Source organism: Balaenoptera musculus, chromosome 1 (genome assembly GCF_009873245.2).
Source record: "Balaenoptera musculus isolate JJ_BM4_2016_0621 chromosome 1, mBalMus1.pri.v3, whole genome shotgun sequence".
Taxonomy (NCBI): Eukaryota; Metazoa; Chordata; class Mammalia; order Artiodactyla; family Balaenopteridae; genus Balaenoptera; species Balaenoptera musculus.
This window is the reverse complement of record NC_045785.1, coordinates 74,279,104-74,293,980: the sequence shown is the minus strand read 5'-3', so window position 1 is coordinate 74,293,980 and position 14,877 is coordinate 74,279,104.

Here is a 14,877-nt window from a genome sequence, read left to right as displayed (position 1 = left end):
ATTAAAATTAATAAATGAGGGAATGAGGCACATATAAAAATCACCTCTAGAACACCACAGGCAAGATCCACAGATGCATGCTAGAATCAGTGGGCAGAAGTTTGAAGGGAAACAGATTATTTGAACAGTCTGAAAGTATCTCCCTCAAGACACTTGTTAATTACAATGGGAATATAATAACTTGACAGTGGGAAAACCCAGCAGACACCACCTTAACCAGATGTTCATGGTCAACATCACCAGTTATAAGACACACTGGCATCACCAACCCCTGGATATGATGGACTGAGACGGGCACATCACTTCTATGTGCTCCTGATAAAAACACATACCTTCGATCTAATCATAAGAAAACATCAAACAAACCCAATTTGAGAGATGTTCTATAAAAATAGCTGACGAGAACGCTTCAAAAGCATCAAGGTGATGGAAGACTAGGAAAGACAGAGGAGCTGTCACAGATTCGAGAAGACTAAAGAGAAATGACAACTAGATGGAATGTGGGGTCCTGGATTGCAGCCTGGAGCAGAATAAGGACATTAGTGTTCCTGACAGAGGGGACGGCAAGAGACATGGACCCCTCACCCTCTGGCAGGAGGGGACCTGAATCAGCCTCTGTTACCCCCTTGCTGTACAAATATTATCATTTTTTACATGTGCCACGATGGGAAAGAAGTTAGACAGCACTGAGGCTGGGGACCAGACCAATGGTGAACATTTCCACTACCCATCCTGCTACCATCTTGCAGATTGGCAAAGGGCCAAGAGCTACTTCTGAAATCAGTGACTCCGACCAGGCTGGGGCTGGTGTGTTCCGGGCAGAACCTCACATCTGTGGGCTCCAGTTTGGGCCTGGTTTTATTTTTAGGAGACAGCCCAGAACTTACTAAAACATATAGTATACTAGGAAGAGCTCTGGGATAAAACACATCTGGGTTTAAATCCCACTCACAGCTGTGCAATTTAGGGTAACTTGCTTAACCTCTCTGATCCTTGATTTCCTCATCTATCAAATGAGGATTAATAATGGTACTTAACATTAAGTGTTGGTCAGAAGGATTTAATGAGACATAGCAGACTCAGTAATGGGTTGTTTGCCTCGTTCTACACCTGTGTCTTTGGTGGTGTTGGCAAATTAATGGCAGGTTACCCTGGAGGCATTAGGCTTCTGTTTAAAGTGAGAGGCAGCCTAGCTGGGTGAAGTTGCTCAGTCTGTTTTGGTTGAAGTGCATCACTAACACCACCACAAATCCCCCTCCATACAGAGACTAGATAATAAACATTAAAAGTTAAACACTGATTTAAAGAAGAACCAAAACCCAAACAGATCAGAGGTCAGAACTTAGATGGACTGTTGGGGTGAAAGAGGGAAAGGCAGAGTAAAGATGGGGCAAACTGACTGTTTCTTTTCAACATCCATCCTCCCAGACTTAGTAATGAACTTGAGTTGTATGCATGGTGACCATACACCAGCCAAAATACTATGTTTCCCAGCTTCCCTTGCAGACAGTTGTGTCCATATGACTGATTTCCGGCCAATGAAATATAAATGGATGCTGTTCAGTGGAACTTCCAGGAAGGCTCCTTAAAGAGGAAAATGGTTGAGAAGTGCTCTTTTTCTCTTCCTTCTGCTTCCTACCTGGAAGGCAGGCTTAATGGCTGGAGTGATTGTGACCATACTTGAAGCATGAGGCAGCCTTGAGGTGGAAACCACATGTTAAAAGAGTGAGAGAAAACCCTGAGTTCCTGATGACACGCAGAACCACCAACCAGGCCTGGGCTACCTACATCCAAACTTCATGTTTATTACACATTATTTCCAGCCTGTTAATAGTAGCCAATAGAAATTCCTAGCTGAGGGACTTCCCTGGTGATCCAGTGATTAAGATTCTGCGCTTCCAATGCAAGGGGTGCAGGTTCGATTCCCGGTCAGAGAACTAAGATCCTACATGCCGCGTGGTGTGGCCAAAAAAAGAAAAAAAAAAAATTCCTAGCTGATACAGGAGTATAGGAAGACATGAGATAAAATAAAATTTGATGATTGATGCTGATCATCACAGTGAGAAGGATAAATCCCTTTGGTGGCCTTGACCTATTCTTAGCCCAGGAAGACACAACCCTGGGTAGATTGTAAAACATCATTAGTTAGGATTTAAATGAGAAGTGCCAGATCCTATGAAAGTGTGATTTTGATTTTCATTTTCTGGTGTTATGCAGAACAAAAGGCTACCAGGCCTGATGCCATGTAAGAAGGGATTCTGCATAGGCTCTGGGGTTAGTTCACTTGTCCATCCATTTATCCCATCTATTTATCTATCCAACCATCAACCCACCTACGTATCCATATTCATCCATCCAACTATGTGCCCACCCACTCACCAATCCATATCCATCCATATCCATTTATCCATCTATCCCATCCAACTATCTACCCAACCATCAAGCCACCCACCCACCCATATCCATCCATCCAACCATCCACCCACCCATTCATATCCAACCATATCCATCCATTTATCCATCTATATCCATTCATCCATCCACCCAAGAACATCTAATGACGGCACTCTGTGCCAGGCATGGAGCCTACTGATGAATGAGACACAGCGCCTTACCTTGAAGAACTCCTGTTCCAGGAGCCCAAATAGGGATATAAACTACTCAGCAAATGTAGTTGAGCCTACAAGACTTCACCTGATTTCCCAGCATAAACATAAATTGGTGAGCTAGCGATGCTGAAAAGGAGGAAGTTAAAAAGCAAATAATAAGTAGATCCTTATTTTCCCCAGGTATTAGTAATAATTATTATAGTTTATCATTTATAGAATGATAGCTTTGTGCCAGGCACTTGACATGCACTATCTCAGTTCATCTTTACAATGATTCCCCAAGATAGAAATTTTATCAGTTGGAATGCTCTAAGTTGCAAGAATCCGAATACTCAGTGGACAGTGGCCTAAACCGAAGAGTCATTTAATCATCTCACTTGACAGAAGGATGGATGAGTAGTTCTAGGGAAGTTCAGCAGCTCAGTGATATCAGGGCACAGGCCGAACACCTCTACATTCTTTTGGCCTCCCTTTCATGGTGACACGATCATGGCAGCCGCAAACATCACGTTCTCACATGACAGCATCCACAACAGAAAGAGAGGAGTGTAAAACAAAGAATCATTTCCTCCCATGCCTTTCATTATAGAGGAAACTATTTCCCCCAATTCTTCAGCAGCCTATTGGCCAGGACTGGGTCACCTCTAGCAGCAAAGGAGAATGGGAAAGCACGTGTCTGTTATTCTCTCCACTTCTAGTGTGAAGCAGGTAGGGAAGACAGGATTGGTCATGTACTATTGTTATCTTTTTTTTTTTTTTAATAAATTTATTTATTTATTTTATTTATTTTTTGGCTGCATTGGGTCTTCGTTACTGCACGCAGGCTTTCTCTAGTTGCGGTGAGCGGGGGCTACTCTTCGTTGCGGTGAGCGGTCTTCTCATTGTGGTGGCTTCTCTTGTTGCAGAGCATGGGCTCTAGGCGCGTGGGCTTCAGCAGTTGTGGCACGCAGGCTCAGTAGTTATGGCTCATGGGCTCTAGAGCGCAGGCTCCGTAGATGTGGTGCACAGGCTATCCTTTTTTATAGACAAGGAAGCTGAGACACGGGAGGTTACACGTCTACTGGTCCAAGTCACACAGTCAGAAATGGCAGAATTCAGATTAAAATTCAGGAAGGCCTGATCTTGGGCTTGGACTCAATCACTGTATATGTCCTGCATCTGCTGTAGAAGACTGCAAAAAATTTAGCAACTTTCCCATTCATTGTATTTCTCTGCTCTTCCTATTAAGCCTCCCAGTTTGTGGTAGTTTGTTACAGCAGCAATCAGAAACAAATACAGGGGCAAAGGTGGAAGCAGGCACCCACTTGAATGCCTGCAGACAAGGATGAGATGGTCAAGGTGAGGCAGAGGTGGGCAGGGAAGGGGGAGGGGTCTGTGTGAGGACTCAGCCTCAGCTGCCCTGTGCTTCCGCCTCCACTGTGGTCTACCTTTGTAAACTATCCTCACCACCCCAGACCCCTTCCCAAAGCAGGTGGGAGGCTCCTGTTGAGAGCTAATCACCTACCTCCGGGTCTCTGTGCTGGAAATTCACCATGTATCTTTCAGGGCTGAAGGGCTGATGATTAGCCCTGGATTTCAGGGGCTCTTGCCCATTTCCTGGGCCACACTGAAGGGCTCCACTGTGTTTCTCCTCCAAAGTGTTTTCCTTGCTCTAGCTTTAAATGATCTGGCTGACGGGACTGTTGTCTCTGGCTTCCCTGGGAGTCTTGGTTCATTACATCCATTAGCACTCCCCGGGATCTTCCCAGCGGGAGCTTTTCAAAAGCACCTGTTCAAACAGGCAGCCTCCTCCCTTCCATGAGCTTTGGCATCCTGGCTCCATTCTGGTTTCCTCCCCTGTCCCACGGCAGTGGCGACATCCCAGGCAGCCTCTCTGCAGTGTGAGACATGTTTCTGGTTAGAGAAACTGTGCCCTTGGGTTTTACACGGATTGCATTCCTTTGCAGTAGATGTTCCCTGATTGGGAAGATAATCACTTTCAGAGTCTACAGAGAAAGCGAAAAAATACCCAAGTGAATAAAACCTGCTTTCAACCTTAACTCAGGAGGTATCCTTGTTTTACCTGAATTGACTGCGATCACAGGGCACCGTGTGGACCACTGACTTGGGTTAGAAACCTCATTAGGGAGTGTCTGTACAAAGACTGGGAACCTGTCTCGAGCTTCAGACGCAAATTTCCTCGCTGTGAGCCCCCAGTCAAATAAGGATGGGAAGAGGTATACGCGGTCTTTTGCAAGAGCATTTTGCTCTCCAAATTGCTGGATGAAGATCAGATTGTGCTTCAGTGTTAAGCATCCAGAACACATTATTCGTTGAATGTAGAAGACGGTATTGTGTAGGATCAGCTATGCAGACAAGCAGTAGTATTTGAGGCTCAGAACATTGATAACTAAGAGTCCACATAATAATAATGCCTCAGTGCTGTAAAATATCAGTGGAAGTTATTTAATCCAGCTGCATTTTGTTTTAAAGATCTTTTTCTCATTATTTAGCCAGCGGTATGGATGGTACACACGGAAGCCTCCAAGAATCTATGGGCTAAACGTGGGTATAGTCAACTTGAAGGGCAACAGACAGCTTAAAAACTGCCTCATAATGACTGAGAACATGTTATTCTGACAAAATAGCAACAACAACAACGAGGACTATAATATATTAACAACAACAAAAAGTATGAGTACTGTGGAAGCTTCTAGTGAAATAATGGAAAAATGGCATGCATGCTGCCACCCTCTTCCTGTGATCGTGGCAGATTTCATTAATCAACCACCATACCTCTCCTGCTAGACCAGAATGTTGCATTAAAATCCTTCTCTGCGGGCTTCCCTGATGGCGCAGTGGTTGAGAGTCTGCCTGCCAATGCAGGGGACACGGGTTCGAGCCCTGGTCTGGGAGGATCCCACATGCCGCGGAGCGACTAGGCCCGTGAGCCACAACTACTGAGCCTGCGCGTCTGGAGCCTGTGCTCCGCAACAAGAGAGGCCGCGACAGTGAGAGGCCCGCGCACCGCGATGAAGAGTGGCCCCCGCTCGCCGCAACTAGAGGAAGCCCTCGCATAGAAAACGAAGACCCAACACAGCCAAAAATAAATAAATAAATAAATTTAAAAATAACTAACTAAATAAAGGCCTTTACCATCTGAGCCTGGCCATCTGGGCTCTTCCTTTAAAAAAAAAAAAAAAATCCTTCTCTGCATCATCAGAGGACAGAGTTGGCATGCAAGATTAAACTCTCGTCTGCAAACTAGAGTCACTATTAGCAATTTCATTCAAACCCCTTCAGTTTCTGAGGATTTAGCTCACAAGAATGCCCATGTGTCTAGAGCAATGTGTTAGGCGCTGGGAGAAAAGCACTACAATGGATATCCTGTTGGGCTAAATGGAATGAATCTGTACGATGGGGGAAATTTTCCCAGGAAAGATAATATTTGAGTAGATGGTCTCCACTCCCTCTTCTCCTTAGAGGGGCAAGAGCATGACCAGCCACGAGGATACAAGTACACTCCTGGGGCATCCCAGGACACAGAAGGATGAGGCTGGGGGAGAGGTTAGGAAGACAGTCATTCTGTGAAGGGCCTTGAGTGCCACACTAGGAGTTTTCTGCAGCAAATGGAGAGGCGATGACAACTCGTGAAGGGTGACCCAAGGCTCTCCATGGTTTAGAAAGATCCCCCTTTCAGCAGCATGCAGGAGGTTTGCACAAGGGTGAGCCCTGAGAAAGGAATCAATTATCTTAAAGGAAAGGATGTAATCCCTTCCTCTCCCTTCCTCTCTGCCACATCACAAGCCTTATGCTCAGCTCATTTCTGGATTGAAGATCTTTACATTGATCTAGATGACTCTTCCTGAATGTGGGAGGCTCTCTACTGCTGCCGTTCTCCCAAAAGTCTGGAGGCCTCAGTGACCTGTCCTACTCTAGGCTTGATCGCTAGATTGGAAACTCCCTGAGGGCAGGGACCTGGCAGAAGCCCCCTTGATGTCCCAGTACCAGCTTATTCCTGACCCACAGCAGGTGCCCACAGATATTTGTTGAACTAACTCATTGTAGGATATTACTTTTTTTAATTAAATTTACCGCTATTGCATGTTCTGCACCAGCTGAGCAGATCTTGATATTTTCCAAGCAGGAAAGCTTTTTCCCGGACTCCGTTCTCTAATCTCCTTCCACTTCAAGAGAAAGCCTTCTCTCCTCCCTTCTCACAAAACCCAGTTCAAACTCATCCCTTCAAAGAAGTCTATTGTGAATAATAGGCAGACCTGCCCATCGTTTTGGAACTTGGGCTTTACAAGTCTATGGGACGTGCACTCATCATATGCCCCTGCCTGTGGGGAAAGCTTTGCTGCCCCTTTTGTCTCCAGGGGCTTTGTTAGCTCAGACTCATGAAATGTTATAGCTGGAAGCAACCGTACACAGCCAACCTTGTCGTGTTATGGTAAGGAACTGAAGCCCTCCTTTACCAGGCTTGTGAGTGGCAGAGTCAGGATTAACTCGGTCTCCTGACCTTTCCATCGTCCACAAAACCTCACAGCTGCCTCTCCTATTCACTGGGTGCATGATCGGTGAACTCTCTTCAAATAGTTGTTAATGGTGATGACAGCCATATAGAGATTACTGACTTTGAAAGGGACAACTTGTTTTTCAAACAAAATCCATTTTACACTACAATGGCATGGAACATGATTTTTCGGGGATGGTGTCAGGTGCTCTAGAAGACTGGACAGTCTTGTCTCACGGTGTTTGCATAAATCCCAGTTGACGTCACCGTATTGGCAAATGAGGTCCGTACAGATTACCACTGGGGGGCAGAGTTAGTAGATAGACTGAGTGAATGAGGGAACAGTTATAAAACACCTTCCACAGGGCTGGCCCTTACTTGGGTCTCAAACTGCTTATTTTGTTGCTGTTAACGTTTCCAGATGTTACAGCTCAGGCCTGGCATGTTACCATTCACCCCGGAAGGATCCAGGAGAAAGCTGGAGCGGGGCAGGCTGGAGTGATGGCTGAAGGGGAGAACTAGCATTTATTAAATCCAGCTCAGGGCCAGGACCAGTGCAGGAAACTCCCATATCTCATTGATGCCTCTCAAACCCAGCACAGCAGGCGTTGTCATTTAGGTGGACCTCATTACGCTACATACAGCACCTCAGAGTCTAGCTGTCAGTTATACGCTGCTGCCTGGAAATCGCTGTAAATTGCAGGTTGTTCATTTGTTTATCTTTGCATTATGTACACTGTTTAAGAACATAAATCATTTGCATTCATAGGTTTCCTTTCTGTAAAAGGGGTTAATAATAGTTCCTACTTAATAGTGTGGTCATGCATGTAAGATGTTCAGAACAGTGTCTGATACATGGCACCCACTCAAAGTTTCTTTGCAGATTGTAATTACTATAATGATGATGATTGATATTGTTTTGGTTTATTTAGTGTTACATGTTGTTTCCTTTTCAAAATGAAGTTAATTTTTTTTCTAATAACAAAAGTAATAGAAAAAAATCAGAAAATAGTGACTAGCAATAAATAATATTAAGCACTATTAATATCCTGGCTAGATTATTTTAGATCCTTTTTGTATACATATGCACATAATACAAGTACACACACACACACACACATACATGTATATCAATCTGTTTCCAAAACACATTTTAAGCTATGAAGAATTTAACCCAAATAGCAGTAATTCATTTAATCACTCACTTATCCAACAAAAATTACTGAGAGTTGATGATGTGCCAGCACTGCTAAGACTGGATGAAGTGTTGAACAAGGCCGTGCTGGCTTTCAGACGCTTTTTAGACGCTTTTCACAGCTTGAAATGAGTGACCTTGAGAGGCGTGCAGGATTTCTGTAGGAGACACAAACCTGGCTGGCTGAGGCAGAACACACCCCTGGGCTCCCTCATTTGATACTCTTTTCTCAAGTGCCTTGAGGACATTCAGACCTTGGCCCTCCCCCTCCCCCATGTACTCCCCCCAACCCTCCCCCTCCCCAATACACACATGGGCCCAGGAGGTGGGAGCACCTATCCCTCTGATTGACTTTGTGAGAAGCTTTTTGGGTTGTGTGAAAACAAAGATCTTAGTTTTTACAGGGAAACATGATTGTTTCAGCCAAAAGCTCATTCACTGATTCCATATAAGAAAAGTAATAGGAGTACTATTTACTGTTGGCAATTAATCAGACTTCATCCATCTGGGGGCCAAGGCCAGCACTTGTACTCAGCCATGTTCGGGGAACAATTTGGGCCACTCCGTGCTGCTGCAAGGCTCTTCCAGCAAGCTCTGCCCAGATTGCTGGGGAAGGAGTAGTGGGTGTGTATTATTTATGCTCCCGTTCAAAACAAACCCAACAAAAGAACAAAGCTCCCCTTCTGCTGGCGACGTTAGTGGCCCTGACATATGGCGCTGCCCAGTTCTTTCTGCTGAGGAATGGGCGTCCAGGTTGGGCAAAGGCGCTGCCTGCAGCCGTCTGCTGGGTGCCAGATCTTTTCACTCTGAGCTGAATTCTAACCGTGAAACAGGGAACGAGGGGCAGGGGGAGGAGAGAGGCTGGGAGAGAAGACACGATTGATTTTGTGACAAAGGAGATGTGCCTGTCCAGATCATAACACACGTGGTCCAAGCCCATTCTCTGGGAGAAGCGTGAGATCATGTGGGGAGGGGGGGTGGGAAGGGGAAGGGCAGGGGTCTAAAGAGAAGGGGGGAGGAGAGCAGGGTACCTGGAAACCTAGACCTGCAACTGGAGCTGTTTATAGGTTCCGACCACAATTAACTCCAAAAGGTATTGTGAAATTTCTAGCCTCTCACAGGTGTTTATGAAAACAGTCACAGTGAAAACACCCACAGTGGGTGGAAACTGTATTTTCAAGCATGATTTGGGTCAAAAATTGATGTTTAGTAAAACGTGGCATAACCATAATCTTTTGTGCTCAGGGGTTCTGAAATGAAAGACGTGGAGAATCCATGCAGGGCTGGTGGCATGAGTTAGGCCCTTTGGGGGCAGTAAACTTTGCTTCTGTGCCCCTGAAATCTGACACACACAGCAGGGCAAGAGGCAGCGGCAGACGTCAGAGCACTGAGCTGGGGTGTGTGTGCACGCACGCACGTGTGCGCATGTGAGCAAGTCCTTGAAACAATTAAAACGAGTTGCAATGTGTGTTTTTTAATGTCATGTACTGCATGCTGTTGTGCCCTGAGTGACTCACCACGTCTGGGAGCACTGGTGCTGGGAAAGACAAGAACATACATAGATGCACATTTTTACCCTTGTTTTATTTTTATCTATCTGTCTAGAATCTAAAAATAATACAAATGAGTCTATATACAAAACAGAAACAGACTCACAGACATAGAAAACAAACTTATGGTTACACAGATACACATTTTAAAAACCAACTCAAAACACACATTAGTCCTTGGAGATCATGAAATCCCCCAAAGACTTGGTCCCTTGGCTCAAACTCCAAGCAGTGGAATTTATTACTTTAAGCTAAGATTAACTGGGCTGTGTCAGGGTTTATTCCCCCTTTGTTTATCCTCCTCCCAGAGACCCAGGGATCATAGTTCCGTTCCTGAAACCACCACCTCACACCTGGGACCGTCACAAGATGAGCCCTTTCCTTCTTGCCCCCGGCACGCCCGGGGACCAGAGCATTTCAAGGGTCGCTAATCCCTCAGCAAAGGCAGAACAGGTGGAGATAGCATTTCTCTAAGCTAAGATTTTTTCCCCCTATACTTGGAGAAAAAAAAAATAGGAAAACAAGTTTAAAGAAATGTGAACACTTTTATTTTCTTAAGGGTATTTCTCTTTTAGAGTAAAAATAACATGACAGTCCCTGGCCCTTGTCTCTACCATCTTCCCTGGAGAGACCCGGAAGGATGGTCCAGGGGTCATCGGCCCTTGTGTGAGGGATGCCCAGGAAAGTGTCCCCCCTGGCACTGATGAGAGGGGAGATCTGGGTGACGGTGACATGCCCTGCTCCTGCTGCTTGCCTGTTGGAGCTCATTGAGTTGTCTTTCTCCCCAGCCAGTGAATAAAATCTGAAAGTATAAAATTTAGTTTGTAAGAAAGAGGAGAGAAAGGAAATCCAGTATGTGTATCTGCTAACAAGCATGGCTTAATGTTAAATCCAGGTTTGTTTCCAGAGATCGTACTGTCTCCTGCAGGGACCCTCAACTCCACAGTGAAGCAGCTTTGCTACAGAGTCACTTTGATGGAGGTCTCATCAGAAAATGAGGTGTGTGCAGATCCCAGGACCTCAGAGTTGGCAGACAACAACCCCTTAGAGCAGGGGTGGGCCCAGGACCAGCTAGGGGGCACTGTAGGCTTTCCAGGGCGGGAGGCAAAACTGAGCACCTGTTCTCACTGAAAAGCTAACAGATCTTTGGCCATTTACACTTTACATTAAAACACGTAGAAACTATTCTTAGCTCTCAGGCTGTACAAAACGTGCAGCAGGCTAACACTGAAGTTCCTCGGCAGCCCCCCCACAAGGCGCTGTCCAGGCTTTGCTTAAATACCTCTGAGCCACAGTATACTCACCACCTCCCAAAGTTGCCAAATCCACGCAGGGGCAGCTAAAATGGCGAGAACACTCTTCTTTAGACTGAGCTACAATTTGTCTCCTGCATCTTATTACTGAAGACTGACTTTAAGAACTGATTTTAATCATTTCGAACTGATTTAAATTTCTAGAAATGTTTTTCTGTGGAAATCATCCTCCATGACCTATTCCCCTGCCTAGCAGCCATGCTGTAACCTTTTCTGTTGAGTTAGAGCCATTATGCAAATAAATGATTGCAGGACGCTGTAAGGCGAAGGAACCCTGAGGAGCTGCTGGAATTTGCAGAGCTCTGGGCCCTTATGCTAAATGTCCCCGCACGGCAGTGCTCCATGAATTCTTGTTTCTTTTTTCAGTTTTTCATCCTGATCCCTTATTACAGAGATGTCACCCATGTCCTTTCTCACTGTTGTCTGCTGCCTACTGAAGCAGTTCACTCCCTCTTCTAATTAAAGGCTTCTAATCTTCCAGCGGACTAAAAACGAGCCCGCCAAGAGGGGACAGACCCCGGGACCTCTGGGGCCTTGGTACTTGACTCAAGTATTTCATCAGTGAAGTTTTTAAACCACTCAGAGGCAATGTTTTCTTTCTCTCTTCCTCTCTCCTGGGTCCCCACTATCTTAATACCAGGTAGATTTTTGAATAAATGGTGAAAATTTGCCCAAAGTCTTTATTACCATTTGTATAGTTCACGGGTTATAAATTCCTTGAGGGTGGTGACTTTCTTTCTCAACATTTTAGCCTTAGATCTTAGCCTAGCGCTTCCTGTACAGTAAGAGCTCAGTTAAGTGTTTCTGAGAGACTGAAAGAATGAGATGTTCAAGGGGAGTGCTGGGTTGATTTGTTTCAAGCTATTTTAATTTTTAGTGGAAGATTCTTTTGTTTGTTTGATTAACAGCAAGATTGGGACTATTATATAATAGGGTTTAATAACCAACAGAAATCAACCCTTAGGGATGTAATTTGATATCAATAGACATAGCCAAAAATAAAAACAAAAACAAAAAACAACAACCTAGTGGTTGACATGGGGGGAAGGGGGGAGATTAAGAGGTACAAACTACTATGTATAAAATAAATAAGCTACAAGGATATATTGTACAGCACAGGGAAATATAGCCAATTTTTATAATAACACTTTAAATGGAGTATAATTATAAAAATATTGAATCGCTGTGTTGTCCACCTGACACCAATATAATATTGTAAATCAACTATACTTCAATTAAAAAAAAATACAGATAGCCAACATCTAGTATGCTGTCTGTTTCCACAGAGCTGACACTGACTGTCATTAAACACGGATCTGTGGGATTTATGTAAATGTGAGCAGCTGTGTTGGCCCTGCTCCTGGAGTAAGTTCAGGGCTCTTGGCTTAGCTGCGTGGAAGTGGCTCTGTTTGTAGTTCCGGATGCTGGCAGGTAACAGTGAGCTTTAACTAATTACACCTCCCATCACCCCCAGGAGGCAGGTAATGATTATAGACGTGCTTGGCTGAAGTAACTCAGAATGTCTTAATAATCACTTAATAGAATCTTATCATGTGAAGCAAATTGCATTAAATGGGCAAATGAAGTTGACTGTGAGAAGCAGAGTTAGGAAATAAAATGCTATGGGGTGTTTTATATGGGAAAAATCCAATTAACACCTTTTTAGAAGAGTTGGCCCATGGCTTTTTCATATCCCTCTCGGTGCCTATCACAGGGTTATGCCCTGAATAAATAGTTTCTCTTGATCGATGTGAAAGAAATTATAGGTAAACATAGAGAATGTGAAAGGATACATGGGGGAGGGGAGGGAGACAGAAGTAGTAGCCACCTGATATCACAATTCCACTTAGAAGCAAAATGCCAAATGATCTGATTGTGGAGCTACTGTGACAAGCTTGACAATAAGGACACATTAAAAAAAATTTTTTTTTATTGAAGTATAGTTGATTTACAATACCATGTACGTTTCAGGTGTACAGAACAGTGATTCCGTTATATATATATATAATTTTTCTGACTCTTTTCCCATATTGGTTATTACATAATATTGAATGTAGTTCCCTGTGCTATACACAGGTCAAGGACACATTTTTTTCTTATTTTATTCTTAAGCAAAATTGCTGTCATTACACAAAATGTCAACCAAATAGATTGTATGTGGGATGGATGTGCCCTCCATTTATCCAAATCTGGGGGACCCTAGCATTGAAAGAGCCAAGCCTGATGTCAAGGCAGCAAGAAAACAAATTTGGTGAAGAGAGTTCAGGAGGGGGTAGGGTACATATAAACACCCTAGGGAAGGCAGCTGGAATTTTGTATCACAAACAAAGATAAGGAGACTCCATGGAAGCCGCTGGGAGAGTCTTGTGACTGATGGTAAAGAAGGGGGTGGATTTTACTCAGGAGAAACGATTCTGGGAAGCATGGTGGTCAGCGTCAGAGCTGGGCTTTTAGAAAGAACCAGTAGGTGGCAGAAAGACATGGACAAAATCCAACTGCGTGTCCAGGATACCCAGATCCAACATGCAAGGAGCAAGGGCATGGGAGGCCAGCATAAAGTCAGGGGGGTTGGGGAGTGGGATTCTGGGGTCAGCCAAAGCAGCACCAGAGCAAGGAGGCTGTGCAGGAGACCAAATTAAAGCAACAATAAAGATTGCACTCTGGACATAGCACAACAAGGTCATTGAGTCTGAAAGTTGAATTGTACACCTCAATTGTACACACACATACACACAACAGAAACTACACACCAAACTGCTCCCAGAGGACTCCCTATGGAGAGGTGGGTAGAAAGGGAGTAAGAGAGATGAGAGAACTTTTATTTTTTCTCTATACAGTTTCGTGTTATTCGATTTTCTTCCCTTTAGTAAGGGACACGCATTTGGGTAAAACAACTACCACCTATTTACCTTTAAAAGAATTAAATGGGAGGTGGTGGAAGCATGTACTACTTTCCAGAAAGGGCACCAGGGCTTTGGTCTTTGCCGGGAGAAATTGCTTCCCTTTTCACTTGAAGGACAACATGGACCCTAAAGCTGTGTAATAACGTTTAAGGGGGGTGCTGGGATCTATTTTTCTCACAATGCAAATAAATTTTTACCCTCACCTTCTTCCTGGAAGCTCTGACAGCTCTGTCAGTCTCAGCAGCCTTTTTGTAACCACGGTTTGCCTGTATTTCCTTTACTTGACGCTTCCGTTTGCCTGAGGTGGCCGTGTAGACCTGCATTGCACAGCCTTCCTAAATCATCGCCCATTCCGGGGCCTGAGGGTCAGGCGGGGCGCTGCCATGACCGCCTGATAGCCTGCTCTGCTGCTTACGTCTCCTACCTGTGATGGGCAGACCTCAGGGGTGAATTTTAGCGTCATTCTAATTGAGCGCGGAACATTGTTCTCCTGTGTCGTAGGGGTGACTAATGAGAGAAAAGAGGCAGGTGCGACGGGCAATCAGGGTCACTTTTCTCACATCCAGGGCCAGCAGCAGCGGAGACGAGGGGCAGGGAGTGAAGAGACAAAGCCGGCTTTTCCAGCATCAACCTAAGACGTGAGCTGCCTGCTGCAGCGGCTCAGTTAGTGATACCCTAATGGGTTTTAAAACCTTGTAAGGGGTGCTCAGATGGGAATCACCGATGCTTCCAGAATGCAGTTATGTCTCTCAGCAGCGCAGATTCCTGCTGACTCCTTGGGGAATTTTAATAACATGTCATTTAACAAATTA